The following is a 10239-nucleotide window of genomic DNA, read 5'->3' as shown; positions in this document are numbered from 1 at the left end:
AATATGACAGTCACAGCCGAGTTGAAAAGGTCAGGAACATCTAACTCTAGCTTACAAACTATACAAAAGCACGAGGGTTAATTGTTCAGTAGGTTTACAAAAAAACCCAGATTGTAAAGGGCGACAACATCTAACTCCAGCACTATTTTCGGTAGTCACAGTCAAATGGATCGGTCAGGTCCATAGAATGAACATCCTAGGTCATAAAATTTACTGGATTATGACCACAATATGTTGTAAATAGAAGCCCGACATGTTCAGAAGCTCTTTTGCCCACCTGAAACTCCTTTTTTTGCTCTTCGACATACCCATCCATCAAAACCATGCTGCTGATAAACTTAAGCCTGATGGACAATAGTAACCTCGCATTCAGTAGGAAGAATGTGACAAATCTTGTGTTTGCACGGTTGGCTACATATCGTTCTAGCGTTATTGTCTTGAATCGAATCTCATGAGAAGTGAGAAAATCCCGATGCTTACGAATCCACCGATTGGTTATAACTTTCTTACCCCGTCCAGTTGGCTAAATAGACATGAAGATTGAAAACAATTAAGGTCTAAAAGAAGAGTGTCAAAAGAGCAACAGTTGAACGGTTAATTCTAGTACACTATAGCAGGCTTCCAATGTTCGTGAAATTATCACCTTTATATACAACTTCTCTAGACATGGAAAGCATTGCAACAAGCCAATAATCTTGTCCAGATCAAAACTATTCATTTGGATATATAAGATCTTGACAGAATCCAGCACCATTGATAGGCCATCCATGGAGAAACTCTTCATTGAGCATAGAACATAATATTAGTACAAAATGTGTACTCCAAGATGATATATAAATTATGCGTAGAAATTTAAAATGCAGCTTATGGTTACAAGTGTAGATGATAATATAAAGTACCTGAAGAACTGTGGAGCCAAACACCATATTGAAATGAGCACAGAGATCATGTATTACACCCAAGTTCTCCAGTTTAGGCGCAGAGAGGACGATTATTTGCAACGGTGAATAACTAGAATCAAGGATCAACCTTTGAAGTGAAGGGGCATCTTGGATGATGAGCTGCCTTCCGTCAAAAGAAATTCCAATTCTTACAAGGTTAGTCGACTTTATTTGGAGACAATCGATTCTAACTGTGAAAACAAGCACCAAGCACTCCAGCGCAGGGCAACTGGAGTGGATGATGCTGTGCAATGAGGCCTCCAATATACGAACCCGCACAAGTGAAAGTTTCTTGCGAAATGGAAGTCGAAGGTTTAGTACCAGATTGTCTGGTAGGTAGCACAGCGCAAAGGTGGCGATGTGGAGAGAGGAGGAAAACCGCGAGATGGACATTGGTGCTGAGGGCACAACTTCATGGCGTTCGGTATGTGGTATGTGATTTCCAGGGGAATTGTAGAACTCAAGCAACTGTAGTTCTATGAATTCAGGGGATTTCAGCCAGGCGTCCACCGTGCAGGGCATGGTATGCTTGCTCAGGTAGCATGACGGCATGCAGAGGCTTTGAACGGAGCCCTGGTGGGACGAGATGACGGCTCTGGGGATTTAAAAATCATTGAACAGAGATAGCTGATGACAGTCAAAATTAAGGAGCACGGCGCGCCATAGAGGCCGCCACCGAATTGAGAGGACTTGGGTGCGGCAGTAATAATTGGTGGGGAGAATCGAGATGATCTCCCCAAGGATGGCGTCCAGGAGATCGCTGATGTAGTCCACCCGAGATTCTATGGTTCCTGGGATCCTATGGCGGCGGGGTCGCCGCTTCTCCCCGCGCCGCCGGGTGCGGGATCTACAACAGGCGTCGCTGCTGGCGGGAGCCTCATCTTCTTGGCGCCGGGATCAGCCGACTCCATTTTCCTCGAGGGCGTCGCATCGCGCTCACGGATTTGAGCAGAGTAACGAATGACGAGCCTAGTTGTAGTGCAAGCGAAGAAGAAGGGGAGTTGGGGTTTTCTATAGGAGTGAGGAAGAAGGGGAGCTGGGGTTTTCTGTAGGAGTGAGGTGAGTAATTTGGGGGTAGGAGTGGAGCGAGCTGACGTGAGGTGGGTGGGAGCGAGGAGGAAGAAGAGCACCCATGTTTTTGGGGGGGGGGTGTGCTGGGTGTGGGTAGCGCCTCTCATTCAGTAAATATATGGGCTTTTGAATTGATTTTACTATTTACTAGTGTGGGTGGGCTATTTTGTCTTGGGCCTAGAGAAACAATTACTACTAGTACAGTGGAGACACTCTACAGCTACCCAGAAAAACAATTACTACTAGTACAGTGGAGACACTCTACCGCTTCTGGTTCCTCCTAGGTCATTGAAACGTCTCCCTCTACTGAATGCCGTTATACTTTGGTCACCGACATGCGGGCCATGCAGCGCACAGGCCCAAATGCCATCCACCAAATTAGAAGGCAGTATGCAGGCAGAGAGTCACCCCGGTCGTAGCGCGGCAGTAACGAGCCGTCGTATCACAAAACCCCACCTCCCCGCAGTCTAAGTTTGACGAACGAAGCAACCATCATTTCACTCTTCGCTGAATCCCCTTCTCCCTCACCGTCTTCAAGAAAGGCAACACTCGCATCTCCCACTATTCTTCTCTCCCAACGAAGGGAAGGTAAGCGGATCCGTGATGTCGGTATATTTTCGTTCAGAGAAAAAAAGAACTTTTGCAAAGCAGTAACCGATCCTCACTCTCTTTTTTGCTTCATTGTCATTGCGATTGTGTTTTCCTTTTAGTGGTCTCCTAGTATTCATCAGTTTCATGATGGACCAAGGAGAACCAGGCAAAGATTTGCCAATATTGGAGCAGACACGGGAGGCTGATCCCCACAAGACAGAGAGCTCCAAGAAGATGGAGGCAACCACCGAGCTGACCCCAGATACGCTCACGGCCACTACTGAGATGGTTAACACCCCGTTTGAGGTTACAGCCCCCGTGGCACTGCAGGAGCAGTTTTCCCCCTTCGAGGATGTGTCCCACCCCCCCCTCCCGCCCTGCTGAGCTGCCCAAGGTGATTTCCTTCTTTGCCAATCTCGATTGTGGTTTTACATCTAAGTATGTGGTGATTTTTTTAGAAAAGGAAGTATGTAAATTTTATTAGCTTCGATGCCATGCTATATATAGTGGTTTAAATAACTTGTGTTTCTTATACTGAAAAGTAATTCAGAATTTGTTTCTGTTTCAATTAGAGCCCTGATGCAGACAAGGATTGTGTGGTTGTACATGTCACTCGCTATGAGGCAGACGACCTGAATATACGCACTGGGAAAATAGAGTTCTTAGGCTGTTGGATCCTGGAAGCCATTTGCGGTTATACCAATGAAGAGTTGTATTCCAACCTCACTGTTGTCATGCGTGTTGTCCAGGGTGTACTGAAGCATAAGAAGTTCAAAGCTACTCCTTCATTTGTGAGGCATACTGTTCTTGTCAAGCTTACGCAGGAAGATGACGTGGCATGCCTCCACAAACAAGTTTATCAGTGGCAAGGCCACAAGGTTGTCTTCATGAAGGTTCATAGGATTGAGCTGCTGCGGGACGTCCTCGATGATGTTCATGGCAAGGTCCGTCTTGTGTCCAGCCCAAATTAGATCGAGGCATGAAATAGTTGCCCCAGCTAGTGTTTAATAGTAGTTTGGATTGTGTCTAATTATCCGAACCTTGCCTGTTATCGACCCCTTTGTGGCTAGTACTCTGTTTGAATCCGTCTATGGGAACTGCTACTACTTTTGTGTGCCCGTGAATCATGTGAGAACCATCATAATTGTTGCCAAAACAGATGCGTCATCACTAGTTTTTTCATGAATATGGTATGGTAAGACATAAGTTGTCACGGTTTATCATACGAGCAATGTGTGTTTTGATGAAATAGAGCATTCGTTCGAGAACCGTGCGCCGACGTATACATAAGTACTTGTAAACACGGCACATTGGCTCAGCTCGCTTCAACACTAGGCTATCGACCAGCTAACAATCAACAATCTGCTGTCTGACATATAAGCAACTATCTATCTTGTTACAGTGGTTCATGCAGTTAACTGAGGCCACAATGTAATAAATTCCAAACGTTCACACGCTAGTCCAGCGCTCATGTGGAACACTCACATTAAACTCGTCTTCATAAAAAACTTGAAAAGCATAAGTTAAGCAATTTTATACATCTCAATGATTCATAGAACATAACAAACATATACTAGTTCACAGCAAAAGACAAAGTTGTGAGAAGGTTTACAAATCAGGAAAAAAAAGCAAGGCTTCTATGAGCAAAGGGCCTCCCGGCAGGCTTAAATTTCCTGGAGTTCACTCTGGTTTTTTCTTGTTGCCACCATCCAGGGTTAGGTTCTCTCATTCCAGAATAACCAATTATAATTGTGGTCTCAGCTGGAATGCTGAACTGAACCATGCAGTGTACTGACCAGGTGAAATTATTGTGCATTCCACTAAATTTAAGCACCGCTATTTGCAGAAATAAGCAGACCACAATGCCTCTTGTCCGCGCACCTGTCCAAAAAACTGCCGTGCAGCCGTGCCAGCTAGTCCTTGGTCCATGGATGAACTGGTAGATAATGCATTCCGGACTAGGATGCAGTTGTTTTCGCTCGTCCCTGCAATGCAATCAAGAAGTAAAACGTACGAATCAACTTCTTTTAGATTGCGTTGGTCATTCTACCTTAGTTACTACCAATGTAGGGATACCTTGAAGACGGAAGGTTAGACGATGGCAACGAGGGATAGCCATCTCATTTTGCGCAGTTGTACAAAACCGAGGTATGTGCTTTTGATTGCGTGGATAGAAACGATACGGAGACAGACACCCCAAAACGATATGGAGACAGACATCCCTGTTTGCACAAATACGAAATACGGTTATTTAAACAGTGATAGATAGTACTACTTTCCCCCGTTTCCTCTTAGAACCAAGTCCTAGATTCATGCTATAGCTTTCCCACTTTCTTCCCTGTTTGAACCAACGCTTTGAGTCGACTGTATGAACTAGCTTTACTTTTAAGAATAGTAGAAGTCTATGTGGCTTTGGAACAGCAGACGGAAGTAGAAAAGGATCCACGCAAAGGGGGAAGAGCTGGGGCAGTAGAGCAAGGCAGGTTTCCAAGGAATATATACCTGAGGGTCGTCGGCATGTGGCAAAGACGGCGTAGGGAGGCCGCATCTTGGCCACAATGCCGCAGGGAGGAAGAAGGGGTCGGAGGCCCTCCCGAGCCGGTGCTCTATCGGAGAGAACGGCATGGCCGCCGATCAGGACGCACGGGCAGCCGTTGGTCTCCTCCCTCGCCGCTGCCGACAACGTGAACGATGCACCTAGACCCCTGCCCCGGTCGAGGTTGTCCGGACGGATTTGTGACCAGCCATGAGCTAAGGGAGAGAGTGTGGCCACCTATGTCTTGCTTAGATCTGGAGAGCATGAGAGAGTGAACGAGAGGGACCCAAGTAAAGCAAGCGCCAAGGCTCCTGCTTTTATATATAGTGGAGTGATTTGGTTGTACCAGCTTCAAAAAAATGCGCTCCAACGTGTACCCACGAGTGGGTCTGAGTGAACTAGTGCGTGCGTGCACTGCTTCTCTTCGTGAGAGTACAATATACTATGCCCAAAGAACGTTCACCGCAAGAGTAATAGTATAAGTGTGTGACGTGTGAGCTAAAATAAAATGTGCGCGACGTCTTTTGTTTTTTAGAAGTTCTGAGGGTAGGGTGTGAAGAGCACATATGTGCGTGACGTCTACCTACAGATAGATGGTGGGTGCGACGTGCGAGTCTACGAGAGGACTTGGGAGAGTCGTGACTCGTGAGGGTGCGTGTGCGTGAGAGAGAGGGGGCACGTATTAATGCAATGCATGTGTCCGTAAATCATTATCCAACAAACATTCGCCACAAGCCTTTTCCTGACGAATGCCGTAAGAACCGTTAGATCGGCATCCGACAGTGTCAGTTTTACCATGTCATTTAACAGAACAGCCACTCCTCCTACACACAAATCTTCCACGTGAGTGTTAGCAACTGTCGTATGCTCCCTCCGTTCTGAAATGCATTGCATATAGCTTTATTGAAAATTCAAACCTCGCAAACTTTTACCGAGTTTTCGTGTACCAAATTGCACATGTAGAATACCCTGTATATATCATTTCATTCATCTCTGAGAGGTAACTATAAAGATGGGTGAGGAGTCTACAAAGAAAGACCATCGTGTCGCCCGCAGCAATTTCAACCATCCTTTAGTGTCGAGGAATATCATAGGAACTCTATATGATATGATTTTTATAGGATTTTTTCCTTTAGAGCCAATTGGTTCATAGGAATAGATTCATATACTCCACATTTCAAAGGAAATAAACATGTTATCATTTCTATAGCTTTAGAGCCACTTGGTTCATATGAATGGATTCCTATACTCTCTTAATTTCAAAGGAAAATAAACATTAGCGTATATTCAATAGAAAAGTTCCTATGATATGAACCAAATTACATGTCTTTTCTAATCCCTCCTCATAGGAATTGAGATACATGTCATCTCTAGATTCAATAGAAAAATTCCTATGATGTGAACCAAATGACATCTCTTTTCTAATCCCTACTTATAGGAATTGAGATGCTCCATGTCATCTCTTTCCCTACAACTTCCATGTTGTCACGCCCAATATGCGACCCTATCCAAAAGGAACTCGAAGGTCCCACCAAGGATAGACCCGCATATTGAAACGCTTTTGCAAGGTGGATATCATTACATCTACATTACATAATAGATGGGGATACATACAAGGGGCATACAATGCCACACGAATACAACATCACAATACATCAGAGCACCATCCGACTACGGATGAAACACAAACAGAAACTCAAACGACATCCACCCTGCTAGCCCAGGCTGCCGACCTGGAACCTATCCCCTGATCGAAGAAGAAGCAGAAGAAGAACTCCAAAACAAGCAACATCGCTCTCGCGTCATGATCATCGCAAAACCTGTACCTGCAACTGTTGTTGTAGTAATCTGTGAGCCACGAGGACTCAGCAATCCCATTACCATGGGTATCAAGACTAGCAAAGCTTAAATGGGTAAGTAAGGGGTAAAGTGGTGAGGTTGCAGCAGCGACTAAGCATATATGGTGGCTAACATACGCAAATGAGAGTGAGAAGAGAAGCAAAGGAATGGTCGTGAAGCTAGCAATGATCAAGAGGTGATCCTGAACTCCTACTTACGTCAAACATAACCCAGGAACCGTGTTCACTTCCCGGACTCTGCCGAGAAGAGACCATCACGGCCACACACGCGGTTGATGCGTTTTAATTCGGATCTGGTGTCAAGTTGTCTACAACCGAACATTAACAAATTCCCATCTGCCACATAACCGCGGCCACGGCTTTCGAAAGTTTAAACCCTGCAGGGGTGTCCCAACTTAGCCCATGATAAGCTCTCGCGATCAATGAAGGATATTCCTTCTCCTAGGAAGACCCGATCAGACTCGGAATCCTGGTTTACAAGACATTTCGACAATGGTAAAACAAGACCAGCAAAGCCGCCCGATGCGCCAACAATCCCGATAGGAGCTGCACATATCTCATTCTCAGGGCAACACCGGATAAGTCAAGCTACGAGTAAAACCAACCCTCAAGTTGCCCCGAGGTGGCCCCGCAGGTTGCTCGGTTCGGACCAACACTTAGACAAGCACTGGCCCGGGGGGGGCTAAAATAAAGATGACCCTCGAGAGAGCGACTCCCAAGGGAAAAGAATAGGTGGTGGTGAGGCAAATGGTAAAACCAAGGTTGGGCCTTGCTGGAGGAGTTTTATTCAAAGCGAACTGTCAAGGGGGTCCCATAAATCACCCAACCGCGTAAGGAACGCAAAATCCGGGAACATAACACCGGTATGACGGAAACTAGGGCGGCAAGAGTGGAACAAAACACCAGGCATAAGGCCGAGTCTTCCACCCTTTACCAAGTATATAGATGCATTAATTAAATAAGAGATATTGTGATATCCCAACATAATCCTGTCCACCATGGAGCAATCTTCAACTTCACCTGCAACTAACAACGCTATTAGAGGGGCTGAGCAAAGCGGTAACATAGCCAAGCAATGCTTTGCTAGGAAGGGTGTCAAAGTTTAGAGGTTCGTGGCAATTTGGGAGGATTGATGAGCAAAAGATAGGTAAGGCAGCATAGCGATAGAACGAAGTAACTAGCATAGCAATGATAGTAGTGAGATCCAGGGTAGCGGTCATCTTGCCTGAGATCCCGCAAGGAAGAAGAACGAGTCCATGAAGAAGACGAACGGATGAAGCCACGAAGACGAGCCAAGCGTAGACGAACGAATCCTCACGATCGCAACGAAACGGGAACTATCGAGAAGAAGCACACAACATAGTAAACACACCACACATAGGCAAGACAAGATGCACAACCAAGCATGATGCATGACAAGGCTACATGAAGCTACTCATGGCAAGAGATGATGCATACAAGAGCAACACATCAAAGCAAGTTTAAATGAGGCCGGAAACAACATATAACAATTCCGGTAAGTCCTCATATGCAAATTTCGAAGTTGGTCCAGATCTGAATAAACATTATGTTCAAGTTGTTAAACAGCAAGTTAAGATGCACCAAGATGATCTACACAAGATTCTAGTCAAGTTACATATAAAGTTCATTTAATTCGGAGCTACGGCCTAGAAGATATGAGCAAAACAAGTTAAACATGGCATTGATGCAAAATGCACCCAAACATCAAGCAAACACTCCAAAACAAGGATGCAACATGATAATATGAAACTACATGCAAAATCAAGCAAGATTCATATAGAGGACACTCAAAATGGAGCAACGGTGCAACACATACACTCTACAAGTTATAGCAACAATCTGTCCAGAACAGCAAGTAGGCATATTGCAAGCATCAAAACAATATGCTACAGCACCTCAATATGGAAAAAAAAGGCATGGACATGATGTACAGGTAAAGCATAACAAAAACATGAACACTGAGCTATCTCCAGAAATCACTAGAACATGCTCAAACACACATGGCAAGATTGCAAATAATAACAGTTTCAGACTTTAGCAAAAATAACATCAGGTTGCAATGTTTAGAGCTATCAAACAACAAGCTACATGAACTTATCATGGCAAACAAAGGCATGGCATGAATGTACTAATTTCATAGAACAAAAGTCCCTTACTTATCATGAGCCAAAAAGGATCAGAAAATATGATGGAACCCATGTAAACATGGCAAGTTATATGACAGATTCATACATGGCAGGAACAACGATATGTAGGCATGTTGGTGAGCTTGAACCACTCACCACAGAGCATGGCAAGGCAACCAACAGTAAGAAGGCATGCTTGGGAAGCTAATCATGGCAAGAACAAATTCATAGGTTGCATGGATCACTAGGAAAACACCTGGCAAAACTGAACTTCATGTTAACAGGCTGACAGCAACATCATTTAGCAAGTTTGGAGCAAGATATGAACAATCTACAGCAAGCTATAAATGCAACCAGGGGCATGGATGGATAGATCATAACCATATGTACAAAAAATCCTTACTGAATTATCTCAAAATAAGCATGGATCTCTCTGTAGCATCATGTTTACATGGCATCAAAATAACAGCAGAACAGGGACTGAAATCAGCAACATTATGAAGCCTAGTTTGCATGCTTGTTCTAGTCACCACATTGATCACGAAAATACATGGCATACACCCCTGTAAAGATGGCATGGCATAGTTCAAAACATATGTAGGGCTCAAGTTCATAAGATGCACACATCAATCATGGCAAAAATGACAAATGAGAATGTTATAACAGTTTCAGCAGATTAACAGCAACATGCACTCTTGCAACGATGATTCAGGCATCAAGATGAACTCAAATGAACATGATGCAATGGAATGAAATGAAGTACTCGTCGAGACGAACAATTTGACATATTACACGCATAAAACGGAGCTACGGATGCAGAGATATGATGCGATGAACATTGCATGATAATGTCAAAATAAACCGGGGACTTAGCAGAAAATTACCCCGCGAAAACGTGGACGGGACGGTGCGGGACGGAGGGATCCAGGACGGGGGCATGCGTTTGGTTGGTGGTACTGGTGGATCTCGTCCCACTAGGGGTGGATCCGGCTCCGGCGAGCACGCGGAAACCGAGGCGAAGCAGCGGCAAGGTCGGGGCGGCGGGGCCAGCGGCGGCGCGGGGCCGGCGAGGCGCGGTGGGGTCGCGGAGGGGC

Source organism: Triticum dicoccoides, chromosome 5B (genome assembly GCF_002162155.2).
Source record: "Triticum dicoccoides isolate Atlit2015 ecotype Zavitan chromosome 5B, WEW_v2.0, whole genome shotgun sequence".
In the NCBI taxonomy this organism is placed as follows: domain Eukaryota; kingdom Viridiplantae; phylum Streptophyta; class Magnoliopsida; order Poales; family Poaceae; genus Triticum; species Triticum dicoccoides.
Note: the sequence above shows the minus strand (reverse complement) of the source record.